At 41.9% G+C, this 14,352-nt stretch overlaps 1 protein-coding gene across 9 annotated transcripts in view; it reads left to right on the top strand.

Moving 5' to 3' along the window:
* The first annotated feature begins 7,229 nt into the window (after window positions 1-7,229).
* Window positions 7,230-14,352, top strand: part of MEF2A (myocyte enhancer factor 2A) — a 475,560-nt gene continuing 468,437 nt past the window's right edge. For all 9 annotated transcript variants that reach the window (XM_078683121.1, XM_078683117.1, XM_078683120.1 and 6 more), the window contains exon 1: window positions 7,230-7,550. The gene's annotated coding sequence lies outside the window, so the exon portion shown is untranslated. The remainder of the gene's footprint in view (window positions 7,551-14,352) is intronic.

Here is a 14,352-nt window from a genome sequence, read left to right as displayed (position 1 = left end):
CAGCCAGACTCCTGGGCCTCCTATCTTCCTCTGTCCAAGTTTTATTTCCGGGACTTTTACATTATCTAGCCCTTCAAAGAGTGAAGGCAAAAGCCCTCCGTGCTGGACTATGGTACAGAGACAAAGTAACCCTAGACCACGCAGCCAAATCAGAACTGAACTCGTAGTTAGAGAATTTAGATGCCTGGAATGGCACAGCCATTTTCGGAAACTCCCCAGAATTCATTCTAGAATCAGATGCAAGCCATCATGACTGGGGAGCATGCTTACAGAATCAGAACACGGGGGACTATGGTCCTATACAGAGAGCTCACACCACATAAACTACCTAGAGTTAACTAAGTCAAGTCAAGTCAAGTCAGGTAATTTATATAGCGCACTACATACCCAGAGGGTCTCAATGCTACTGGCTTTCAAGTCAGGTAATTTATATAGCGCACTACATACCCAGAGGGTCTCAAGGCGCTTAGGAGGGGGGAGGAGGATTACTTCTCAAATATCCACGTTTTAAGTTGCTTTCTGAATGCTACAGGCTTTCACTACTGGCCTTCACGCTCTGATGAGCTTCAAACAATCCCTACATGGTAGATTGGTTATTCCAAAAATGAACAACATATCAGCTGTGGCATACATAAATTGCTTAGGGGGTACAAAATCCTCAGACCAATTGAATCTAGCCAAAACCTCTGTATTATTTGTATAGAACACAAGATAGCTCTAAAGGCAGCATCACTGCTGGCTGCAATTCAAGATTCCTCCTAGACCACAGCAACTGGAAACTAAACGTGAAAGCCTTCAGAACTTTAAATCAGTTTGGGGGCCCTCTGGAAGTTGATTTTTTCGCAAGCAGCCTGACATTCCAACTGCACAAATATTTCAGCTGGATGCCAGACCCCAGTGCTCAAGCAGTCAATGCCTTTCTCCAGCCATGGAAAAGAATTCGCCTGCGAAATACCCTTTCTACTTCCAGCAGCGTAAGGTCTTTTAAGAGACATAGAGGGAAAGGAACATTCCCTTGTCCAGATAGGGACTTTGAACCTTCTTGCCTGGAAAGTGTCAGGAAATCTAATGAAATCACAGATCTTTTGAGACAAGCTACTACACTCCTCCAAGAGTAATGGGCTCCAGGAACCCACTATAGATGCAATAGCATCTGGAGAACTTGGGTACGCTAGTGCCTGGAGAGGAACCTGGATTGCGTGGAGGCTCCTATCGTACAAGTAGCAAACTTTTTAGTTTAACAATATGAGAGAAGGCTTACTTACAGATCAATTAATTGCTACATATCAGTTATTTCAGCAGGCCACGCTCTAATAAATGGCAAGACCATAGGGAAAAATTCCATAATATGAAAAGTATCATACTAAGGATGCCACCTAAACTTAAATACGAAACCCTATGTTATGTTAAATTACTACTATACCCTTTCACTACGTGGCCTGAGAACAGATACCTTAGATAAGCAGAGACTTTCCATAAAACTAGTGTTTCTTCTCTGCCTAATCTCCTGACATAGGGTATCAGACGTTAAAGCATTAGAAGTAACTCAGAGTCTATGATGCCTTTGGTGTCAATTTCGAGATTATTAAGAGAACTAAGACTATGTCAGATACAATTTTCAACACAAAGTTTAATGCATGCAAAAAACATTGTGTGGTAGAATGTATGAAAGAATATGATGCAAGAATGAGCGAACATCATTCAAATGGTGTTAACCAATTACTTACCTCTTTTGTGAAACCCTTGGAACCCATTACATCAGCTTCTATAGCAAGATGGGTTAAATGTGCAATGCAATCAGCTGATATTGACCTAAAAAGGTTCCAGGCACATTCATAAGGGGTGCTATGGCTAGCTAATCACTTTGGAAAAGGGATAAATCAGATGACATTCTTAAAGCAGCTGATTGGTCAAATTCTAACACTTTTGCTAAACACTATTGTAAACCTATTGAACATATGTCATATGTAGTGTTACTGAACTACCAAAATGCATAATGGTAGCCTCCGGTCTTGTAATGAAATTGCGATTCTCCTACTAACAGGACAAGAGAGTGTCTATTTCCAAATGCTGAAAGTTTCATTTGAATAACGCTGCCGGCCCTTGGGGTTGTAGGCTCAAAGCTGTGTCCTTGCAGAATGTGACAATAAAGGTTTTTGAACTTCAAACAAAAAAAATAACAGGACAAGAGAACCTAGATTTAATTAAAGAAACGGAGGCTAACTTTATCCCACCCTACCCCTCCCGTGGGTGGATACATGAGTAACTGAACAATAGATGCATAATTTATGGTACAACCTTTATTCAATGTATTGTTGAACATTTCAAACAACCTTTATTCAATGTATTGTTGAAAGTTTCATACAACCTTTTTTCAATGGATTGTTAAAAATTTCATATAACTTGCCCGCTTTGATATTACACCTTTCTCAGGTACATGAGAACAAAGCACCTATACTCTTTCTTATTTCAGATAACTCAACATAACTGATTCATTTATACTGCTGTTTCTACAAGGAAGATGTTCAGAAAGAATTAACTCTGTGTCCCCTTCATTCAATCTTTTTTATTTCTATAAGTTTGGAATGCACAGGAAAAAAAAAAGAAAGAATGTGTTATACAGAAGAAGACTTACCATATTACCTCACATTTAAAAGAAGCAGACTATCCTATGTGCATGGCTATTGTACATCTGGAAGATTCTATTCTAGATCTGTTTCACTTTATGATGTAATGCTTCTAAGTGGCTGCTTGGAGTTAGCATTAAAAGAAATATGCATAATGTTAGCCTCCGTGTCTTTAATGAAATCTAGATTCTCTTGTCATGTTATTAGGAGAATCGCAATTCTCAAAGGGAGGACTGTGAGAAATTAATTTTTATCATAAAAATGCTTAACATAAGTTGGTTCAGTTAGCATAATCAGGCAACACTAGGCCAGATTATGAAAAGTGTATGTTTAAATGTGCATGACCATTGGTTTAATTTAGCTTTTCAGAAAATTGTTGCAATTCAACTGCAGCTATAGTCTGTTTCTGTATGTTTAAAGGAACATTCTACTAGCTTCCTCGGCTGAAGGAATGTACTTTTGAAATATTACTTGGTTATGTGCTAAATCTACAGTTGCTGTGTTCGTAGTGCAGAACACACTGTTGTATTAAATTGAATTTCTATTGTTTCTGTCCAATGAAAATCATTTGCAAGAAGGTGCTTTGGAAATTAGTAGTTTGATTGGTTTACTTTAACAAGTAACATTTTAGTACTGCCTTTCTGCATAATGTCACGCCATGAAACAGCAGGCTGTTCCTGATTAAACATTAACAAGCATTGGCATAGCCAATAGATCTCGCCTTTGGGACCTTATAAGTGTTTAGCCATGCAACACTTGATGTTGTTGCACCAAGGATATTGTGCTGGATAACTAAACACTGATAAGGTCCCAAAGGCGAGACCTATTGGCTATGCCAATGCTTGTTTTCTTTGTCTTCTGCGTAGGACGCCACCCGACTGTTGCTACCTCATCAATACATTCTAAGGGGTGTCCTGGTTCAAAATCAACTGATCTCATTGCATATGAGGGCAATCCAAGAAGAGATAGGAAGGGTCCAGATTAAACCTGCCTTCCAATCTGTAATATGGAGATTTAACTACTTCACCCTTCACGCCCCCCCCTAAAGCTATTTCACAGGCTCCTGAGTTTCATTAGCAGTTGCCTATCATACCACAGATTGCATAGGTGTGTTCCCAGCTACCGCAATATAAAAGCAGTTTTACCAGCCACCAAGATACGCAAGGCCGATCTTCATAAAAACTCTTGCCCTCAGCCCAGCAAGATACAAATGTTAAAAGCAGGGCCACTGGAATAGTGTGACAGGGGAGTACCAAATTATGTGGCAAGGTTGACTAAATTATGCAGCAAGAAAAGGCAAATTATGAGGCATAATGTGTCATAGTTTTTGATATTATTATATTATTATTGTGAGGTTTTTACACACAGTGATACTGTCTGGGCAAAGATTTCCCATCATTAATACCAGTTTATCAACCAAATACAGAAATAAGCATCTAAACGATGACCAGTTAACCTTTGTGAAGGGCCTTTCACTGTACGGGAACACGTAGCCACGTTTTTATCATCTTTCGATATATTTGATCTAGAAATGTTTGGGGTTCAAATCTGCAAATTATTTAGCAGAGGATGGATTATGTGTCAAATGTGGCACATCCATAATTATGCAGAAAAAAAAATCCCTGCACCCACAAGGCTCTACACTATGAAACTCTTTAAAATATGATTTTTTTTTCACAAAGCGAATTTCCTGAAGTAATGAAGAGATTTCAAAGTCACGTGTGCAGCCAAGCTTCTAGGAATGTGCTTGAAAGTTGCACTACAGCGTTAGGGGCCCTATCCCAAGTACAGAAAGAAATCTAACTTTACTATTGTTTAAGACACTTTGCACCTCCTAACAGATTAATCACAAGTGCCAACCACAAAAGTTTTAATTGGAGAAATATAACTCACCTGAATGTGCAAATAAAGGAGACAGTAAAAAGGAAGTTCTGAAAGTGTATTTATTTACTTGAGCTACAAAATTGTATTTTGACTTACTGTATACAACTCAAGAAACGCAGTATAAAAGATGGACGCACAATTGGAATGACAAACATTCAGGGAAGGCACATTTGAGGCATGCATGTGTATAATTATGGAGAGACATAACAAAAACTGATATTAAAACCTACAGAGAACATACACATGCATTATCGTTGAGCTGAAATATAGGGTTAGGAGAGTTTACACTAAAAAAAATTAGTTGTCATTTGTCTCAAGGTTGAGTGAAACCTGAGCGCAATCTTAAAATCAGATATGCTGCCAGACCTGTCTTGTCTTCTACTATGCCTGGATCGTAACCCATGTGTTGAACTAAAGGGGTGCACAGGCGCACGGAAGCATGCATACACACACACATACACACACATTCTTCCTACTTGTGCCCATACCCAACACCAGGGGCTCTCAAGTGTCACTTCTTCACAGCTCAACAAGAGTCAGAAGTATTGTAAAGTGCCTTGCGATCAGGCCCAGGGCAGTTTAAGGAGCCGCCTATTTGTCAGGCAGTGAGTCCATCAGGCACCATATTGTTTCCTCTCAAGTCTGTAATTGTTCTTTGTTGGGTTGCTTGGCCACTCCTGCATGGGGGACGGGTCATTGATGCCAGGCTCTCCCTCACTCTCCATCGCTTTTAGTTTACAGGATGTGTGCAACAGCTGCCTGTGAAACATATTGAGTTGGAACTTTTTCGCCATATTGCCCCCTCAGCAGTAGACCGGTGATGTCATCTGAGCTGCCCCTTCAGTTATATAGTCTTGGCGTGAGAAGAGGAAGTGCGCGTCCAGATGTACACCTGTGCACATGTGACTCGGAGGCGGTTTAAACCGTTCAACAGTATAATTTAGTATTCGCTTGTAAAAAGGAAGCCCCCCCCCCTGTTAGCAAGTAAGGTACGTTACAAGACCGAACACGCATCTTCACAGTTGGAAGCCCTATCTATATACATGAAATTACAATACAATTAAAATACAGTCTATCGTGCGGGACATGCATTTTAATACTATTTTTTCTGCCAACTCGTTTTTTAAGATTTCACAAGACTGCAAAAAAAGCTGTTAAAACCAGCAAAAGACAAAAACAGGAAGTAACAATATGTCTTTCATTAAAAACTATTTTTAACAACGTATTTGAGGCATCGACTCAGCGTGACAGTTTATAAAAATAAATTTTGCCTCAGAGTTAAATTAAAAGGCAACTTACATAACATATTTATTCAAAGAATTTGAATAAATAAGGCATTTGATTTTCGCTGAATAAAAAAACGTATTACTGCTTCCAGGGAGCGTGCGGCGTGGCATCCAATTCAAAGGCAACTGACACGCCCTGCATCCCAGACACACACAGCATTTCCCTTGCGGGAGCGAGCAGGGGCACCATCTGTTTGCAAGATAATTACAAACAGATGTTGCTAAAGCTCTCTTCCGCAAGGGAAATGCCAAACGTGCACGCGTTGTAATACAAAGCAATGCAAAACATGCATGTTTTTGCCCAAAAAGCTGATTGATTCCAAAAGCTCCCCTCCTATGCAGCGCATGTGGGCTGCGTAGGTGAGACCTAAAAAGGATCTGTAAACATGATGTCATTAGATCATGTTTGCTTTAGACATTCAGGCATGTAGACTTTAGGATTTAGATATTTTGCATTGTAGTATTGCACATTTGAAAGTGTTGTTTTAAATTAGAGGCATTGCTCACATGATTAAAACTTTGTATTCACTCACCAGAGAAGGCTAGATGCTTTGTGGTCATTTTGTATTAGGGCTTGTTATTATTAATTTGACTGTGGCCATATGCGCTCCGGCTATTTAATTTCTAATTCTACCTAGCTTTTTGCTTTCAGAAATGATTAAATTGACAAATAAATCTACAAACTGGATACTGGAAGTAGCCCAATTGTGCATATTTTTCAGTAACTGTTTTATTTTAATCCAGGATTCTCCTTTTCCAGCACATCATGAAAATAATTGACCTGGAGCTTCAATAACAGATCACCTGGCATGCTGGTGAATGCCAAATCAATGTAGCATTTCGACTAAGGTTCAAACCCCACTTAAAGATATTCATTTTAATTTAAAACCTATTTAAGTTGGATTATTTGGAAACGCCCACTGGCACTGTCTGAATTGTTTGTAGCACAAGTAGTCATGAAACAACGGGTCAGGAATCCGTGGCATGCCACATGTAGCATGTGTCACATGCCAGACTGGGGATCCAACCCCGTTGTGTTCCCTCTCACCAGCACCTGCTTATCCCCCCTTTCCGCCCCCACACAAACAGACACACACAAAACATTTGGAGCCTAAAAGCAAAGCGAGACGGCGCATGTTCTCCAGAAGGTTAAATAATGCTGTTTATCGCGACCCTCAGTTAGGGCGTCAACGTCCGTGAGCATTAGACAGATAGGTGTTATTCCAAGTCACTCAGTAGCGATAATGATCTGAGGACACTCGTGACATATGTGATGTAGAAGAAGGGGTCGTCGTAAGGTGATTTAGGCTTCAAGTTTGGTGGCAGAACTGAGAAACCACGACTCACAGAGCCCCAAGCTTGTGTTTGTAGCAGCGGCCGCGCACGGAAGCGGAAGTGGCTGGCTCCATCGCTGGTTTGCGGGCGCGCGCGGCTCCTCACACGAGCGCGCGCAGGGGGCTGGCGGCGGCTCGTGCGAGCGTCTCTACGTGAGTGCGCGACTCTCTGTGTTAGCAAGCCTAGTGACGCCGACAGAGGACGAGAGGTCGACAGCGGCTGGAAGCCCCCACAAGCGGGTGGAAATAAGGAGCCAGGGACCAGTAGGAACGTGCGGGAGGATCGCAAGCCTCGAGTCAGACAGGCTGTCCGATCACCGGCGTTGGTGTGGGTGCTGCCTGGGTGCCGAGAGAACGCTGCGAGAACTACTGTCAGATTGATGATGCCACAGACGGCTTGAAGCAAGTCATGTCCGGCGGTGAGTGCCTTTGCGATCCTTGAGTAAGTGGATCATAGGAGGGGGGCGGTGAAGCACCTGCCTGGCATGTGAGAACAAGTATTGAAACCCGCCCACACTTTGAACCAATCTGCAAACTTTTGTTTGTTTGTTACAAGTTCGATATTTCACGATGTTAATAAGCATGTATAGATTACGCTGTCAGTTGTTCGAAATGTTAAATCTTTATTGTACATCCATTGGTATTGGCATTAACATGTTTTCATTTCACTTTAATTTTCTGGAACAGAAACAGTTATATTGTTTTATATGAAAACATTTCTATTGATATGTGAGGAATGGTATATTGGTGATGTTAGCGATGATTTTGTTACCGCCATATATTTGTGTCTAGATGTTTTGTTGGCTTTTAATATAGATCTCTTTAAACATTAGCGTCTATTTTCCATGACACCCATGCGGGCCAATGCCAGCACTGGCCAGGGGGATCACACCTCTGCTATGCTTAAATCAGTATATCTGACAAGTCCCATGTCACGTGCGACATATTCAGCCAGTTCTGACTTTTTTTGGCAGAAAGGCATTGCGCTTGGGACTCGTAGTTTCTCAGCGTTAAAAGAAATGTATTAATTCCCCCCTCCCGCCCCAGCATCAAAGAGTAATCAATACTTAAAAAAGCTAGGACTAGCTAAAAATGACATGCATAACGTGGAGCAACTGAGCAGGTATGCGTTTGCAAGTCTTTGATCGATGGGGATGGGAGATTTGGTGTATCATTTTCGGGGTCAGAAATGCCTTATAACTGTATTGTAAATGCTCAGCCGAGCAACGACAAATAGGCACTGGTGTCCAGATCTTATTTTTTTTAAAGGTTTCTATTTTTATACTACGCATAATTTAATGCTTTCTGCTATTAAAGACGTATAAAATGCAAAACCTAATGGACATAGATGAGGCAAGTCCCTGTCTCCTCTCTGTGTGGATTGATCATAGCCCTTTGGGGAGGCTCCACAAAGTCTTGCGCCTGACTGTGGTGCGGGATCCTAGTGGCCCCTATTCACATTGTGCTGGCGGCCCCGTCATTCTGAGTGATACCAGAGGGTTTGTCTTGGAAGACGGAACGGTGTGTCTGAACACAAGGAAATGTAGCTTTAGCAAACGTTTATTTGTGCAAATGCATACTCTAAGCTCCAGTGTAAACCATATTGAGTGTCTCTAGCACCTTCAGGAAGGAGTGAGGCTCTGGCAGTGCACATTCATACACAGATGCTCCAAATTTCACTACCACGTTGAATGTGACACCTTCTGATTTCTAGTTCCAATGAAAAAGTTCAGAAATGTTGAAGTTTGTGATCTCGGCAAGCTAGCTTTAATCACAAAGAGGGATAGAGTCGGGATCTCCAACTGGAGAAACTAGCCACTGCAGCTCTTGCCCCAAGGATCTCTTTTTAGTCGTCTTTGAAACCAATCACATCTGTCTCGTTTGATTCTGTCTATGTTCAGTGTTGCCTGTATGGGTAGCACCTGGAGGCCACGTGCGACGACGTAGCTCTCCATAAAGACGGACATTTATAATGTCACGCGTGGATAGAATGAACTGTCAATGTGGCAGAAGTCTGATATTTTACCCACACTCCTAGCATGAGTGTCCTGCCTGAGGGCAGCTCTAGGACCCTACTGCTGGACAAACTTTTGAAGAGAGAAAAGACAGCGGGTGTTTGTGTTCAGTGCATCCAATTTATGGAATTATGGTGGGTTCCAAAACCACACTAGAAATGTGGGTGGATTTGATATTCACATTTTTTAAAAGTGTCAACTGAGCCTGACAGGTGACTGGCTTCTCCAATCCCACTTGCCTTTAAGAAACTCTGGCCGGCCTGCAGGATGTCATCTTGTCATTGACTTATAATTTATGTGAAGTTGGAATACGCTGAGAACTGTGAAACTAGAACTAGTTAAATGAATCATTTAACATCTCAGCTGGAAAATAAGTGTTGAAAATCTATAGAGGAGTAAAAATGCGTATAATTCACCAACACGCCTACCAGTGGCCTCTGGGCACAAAGTATACAGTTCAAATGGAATACCCCTTATTCACTTAACTTGCAGCCTGTTATCATATACATATAATTTGACGTTGTGTTGGCACGGGGTCCTTCATTGATGGCATTGTAATGGGCGAAATGCTTGAATTTTCACTAAGTATCTGTGGCTTTAGGGAGTTTCTAATACTACAGCCATGGGCATGGTTAATTTTTTTAACTGATTTCAGAAGCTTCCCCATGCAAATATTTTATGTGTTTCCTATTAAGTGTATTCAATTGACCCAAAACTTCATTCAGTCCTTTCCGACACAATCAAATTCGCAGGCATTGTTGGAATTTTTACTTGTTACTTTAGGTATTAAGAAGTAGAACAAACACTTGAACTGCATGGCTGATCTTCTATGTTACCCGGGTTGTGGGGCGCGGGAAGGTGGAGTATAACATTGAGAGCAGAGATCAATTCCTTTTCTGCTTCTGAGGAGTCTCTACAGCAGACCGCTGAACTGGATGCCCCATTCTCTGCCTCCTCCAATCTCTGCCTCCTCCAATCTCTGCCTCCTCCTTCACGCCCCAGTATTACAGGCGTGAAGGAAGAGGTATTACATGGAGAGGACGCTGTCATATTTATAAACACTCATAAAAATCTCTTTAGTGCAATCTAGCAAACACGCTATCCAAGATTCTCAGAACCTTCTTCACACCCCTTAGTGAAAGACCATACCTCTCTTCCATCCCACATAATCTAGCATGGCTTTTTGAACTGCATGCTCACCCGATGATGACGGGGTTTCTTTTTCTGGCCCTATATAACAGATATTTGTTACTCAAGGGCATGCCTTTTAGAAACACTGATGGGACCCACCAGTATTCAAACAAAGCTGTGCACATGCCGCCACACCCTGATTGTGTAGTGAAAGTAGTTGGCAGACCCTGCCTAGTGCACTGAAGTGTGGAAGACATACGTCAGAACGAGTAGTTAAAGTAACTTCTTTTACTCCCCTCGCAGAACAGCTATCCACGATTCTGTCCTGACAGACCCTCTGCAGATTTCCAAACACCCAGTGCTTCCTAACCTATGGTTAGATGACCTCCGAGAGATAGATCAGCCGCAGCCACTCTTGTGGGTGATCCTTTTATATCTCACTTTGACTTCTATCTACATATGTGACATGCTCTCACATGAAACCTGGAGATTAATCTACAGTTTGCTGTTTAAAATTCTCCGGTTCCCTCTCTGTTAGGGTATTCCCGATAAATACATTTAATTCGCCTCCTCTACCAAGCTCCATTTCACCATTAAACTGAATCCGAATAGTTTTGTGCATCTTAGAAAATAAAATGGAGTAGAAAAATCACAAATGCAAGCCACGGCCCGCCTTTTGGCGTGTCGGTGGTTGTTTTGAAATGTGAGCTCATTCCAAAATACTAAAACGTGGGTAAATTATAAATATTTATACAGAGTTGTACAAGTCTTACTTTTGCTTTCTCCAAAACATCTGGTTTTCGTCTGGGATCTGTAGTAAATAGCTGGAGACCACAGATGTACCACAATAGGTTTATTGCAGGAAGACAGCATAGAGCAACCTCAACACAAGCTGGCCAGGCACAAACTCTCACCACCTAGAACACTAGGAGGAGTCAGAGCCATCTACACAAGCTGGCCAGGCACAAACTCTCACCACCTAGAACACTAGGAGGAGTCAGAGCCATCTACATTCTGGAATGAGTGACACAGGTAAGAACCATGATAGAGCATGGAAATAGAGGAAAGATAGATATACAACAGGATCCTGGCTTTCTATGCACTCGGGATGTGAGCGAAATATACAGCAAGCAACAAGTGTGAGCAAATGAGCAAAATTATGCCTCCGTTTCTGGTACTTTCAGGACCGCTCAGTAGGTCGACGCACCTGCACCAAAGTATATGCTCTCAGTACTTCACAGTTACAAATCTCGTTGGGGTCACCTTAGATTTGTTTCTTTCAAGATAAATAAACCGGAATCATGCCCGCCTATTGCCTTCTGTTGGTTGGCTTTATAGTCACTCTCATTTGCTTGCTTATTACTGGCTTTATTTGTCCTGGGTTGTCCCTCCCCCGAAACATATCATCTTTACCTTCTTTCTAATTGGCTGCCACCCCGACACTAATGTCACCCTGTATGCTTAAAGCGGTCTTGTGTTCTTTTTCCTCTTGCCAAACTCTCCTGTGCTCTGTATTGCTTTATTCCTCCTGCACTTCTCCCCCGCTCTCCATCTTGCTGTCTCCTTGAGTGCTGCTTTCTCCTCCCCCTTTCGTTAGCTGATTCACCGGTGCTCCCAGCAGCCGTCAGCCATAGGTTACTGATCAGCATTGGCCTGCATATCACTAACCACGACCATCTACGAAAATTGAGAGCCCACAAGGCCCAGCTTTCAAGTCCTCAGCCTGAAGTTTTCTCGCTGTTTTCACCGGTGCCCACTACCTTCACTCACCTCGGTCCTAATGAAGACCCCCACCCCAAGGCGCACAGTTTGCTGTTCGATATAGGGGTCGAATCGTCGACAGTGTTTTGTTTTATTATCAAACATAGATGACAGAGAGTGTATATCTGCATTTATTCAACTATGTTATGAATGATTTGTCATTTATGTATATGCCAGGCATCTGGCTGGATAGGTTGTTATTATTGATTGCTGATGTATATATGCGCGCTACCGTCCCTTTTCACAAATCCCTCCCATGCACTCCCTCCCATGCACTCACACTCCACCTTGTGTGCACGTCTTTCATAAATATCTAAATGTGATGAAATAAAATCACATCCATTGTTGGAATGATTTAATGGTGTGTTCGATTTTGATTATATAACGTAGACCATTTCTTTGTTTCTTTATGTATTGTGACTGTTCTCCATTGTGACGTTATCCTTTATACCACGCATTCTCCTCCCCAGCATGCTCCACATTCCTTCCCATCTCCCCCAACCCCTGTTGCTTCCACCCAGCTTAGTCTTTTTTTTATTTTATTTTTAGGAATCCATCTCAGAGCGGAAATTAAAAAAAGAAAAAAAAGTTTCTCATTTCAGTTTGGAGGCACATGGCTACATACAAAATAATGTGGCTGGCAGAATCATCGTGCCTTTTGGGTTTTTTATTAGATCCTACAGCATCACCAAAAGGCATTGGCAAATCCAGTAGGTCCAAAGAGAGAGACCTATAGGTTTTGCCATGTCTTTTTGTCCTTTCTGTAAGCGCTCAATCAGCATTACCTTGATGACTCTGTGACCGGGCCAACTTTGGGTTATTGACCTTCTGATTGAAATGCATTACTCTAGATAGCACTGCTTGTTCAAGTACCGTCTTTCATAGTTCATTTAATGCTCAGCGTGTATAGGATGGCATACATACCATTACTGAGTGTATTTTTATACCATATCGAAACAGACGAGATATTTCTCACAATCGTCTGCTGTGAATCTGTCAAGCGCTATTGCAGTCTGTGCCTATGCTTTCAGTGATTTATTTTTGTTCCCCAGTTAAAAATCTCTAATTCCACACCACCAGACTTCGCTGAGCACAACTACAATCATATGTACACAGCACACTCAATTAGGCAGGAAAATTTGAACTCTATGCTATGTAGATTTGTATAGGTCGCTAATCACCAGTTAGGATCGCAGATGCAGCAATCAGTATTAGACACTATATACCACAATCCACTCTTATTCACCAAAGCTTATAAAGATATAGTTTTAAAAAGACCCCTGATGTTCTCCAACCAAATGTCTTTCACAATCTAGAAAATGCTTCTTTGCGTCCATCTTTAGAAGGGGCACACCACAGTCTTCGCTGCAGGGGCCAGTGGATTTATTTTGCGGAGGATATGTAATGGGGCACAATATATCATGGTATTAATTCTTTTGATGAGTCTAGTGGCATGATAAATTCAGCCCCAGCCACCTCACACTTGTGAAACACTAGGGGCCAGATTCCTAATGTGTTTACTTAGGGGAGTGGTAATGCATAAACCAAATTTGACCGTGCACAGAATTTGATGCTTGTGGGAAAATTGATGTGCATGCATTTGCACTGTTGCTCAAAATTTGCACTTGAGGTATGTCAAGCGGTGTTGCTGCACAGATGTGTTAATAGCCTTCCTCCAGAGAGAGAGAGAGAGAGAGATGTCTAAAAAATGCACTTGCTACCTTCCCTTTCTCTACAGTAGTCTACACCTTTTTGCTAGTCTCCCCAAGGGTTAAGCACAAGTCAGGCACATGTAATTCCCCTGTCTGTACTAATGCTTATGGCAGAAATTAGGTCTGTGTATAAGTTTACAATCTTATGCCTAGTAAGAAGGTTATTCATTTAATTTGTTTCATAGCTCTTTTAGCCCAGTACGCGGTGATGGGGTCCATCAGCGTGAACTGAGGACCTCTTGGCATCAGCATGCCTCGTTACGTGTGGCTCATTGGCTGCCAGAAAAATAGTAAAGCAGTGGTGAATGCTCTCTGCTTTAATGCTCGTTGGGAGACAACCACGAGCAGGCAGCACAGCATCCCTGGCCTGTCCTATGAACTGGGACCAGTGCGCCTCAACCCTGTGAATCGGGCCCTCATACTGTTGTGTAGCATTATCTGATTGGGTCAATTATTATATAAACTGTTTTAATCTTGTTGTATAACGTTGTCACCTCCCAGACCAAAAAACGGAGTCCCACTGTAGGCAGTTTACAAACCCTGCTTGTTTAGAACTGTACTATGTTTTCCTTATAATTGCAATTAAAATGTAGCCAGTTCAA

Source organism: Lissotriton helveticus, chromosome 3_1, assembly GCF_964261635.1.
Source record: "Lissotriton helveticus chromosome 3_1, aLisHel1.1, whole genome shotgun sequence".
Lineage (NCBI taxonomy): Eukaryota > Metazoa > Chordata > Amphibia > Caudata > Salamandridae > Lissotriton > Lissotriton helveticus.
This window is presented reverse-complemented; position numbering and strand designations above follow the sequence as displayed.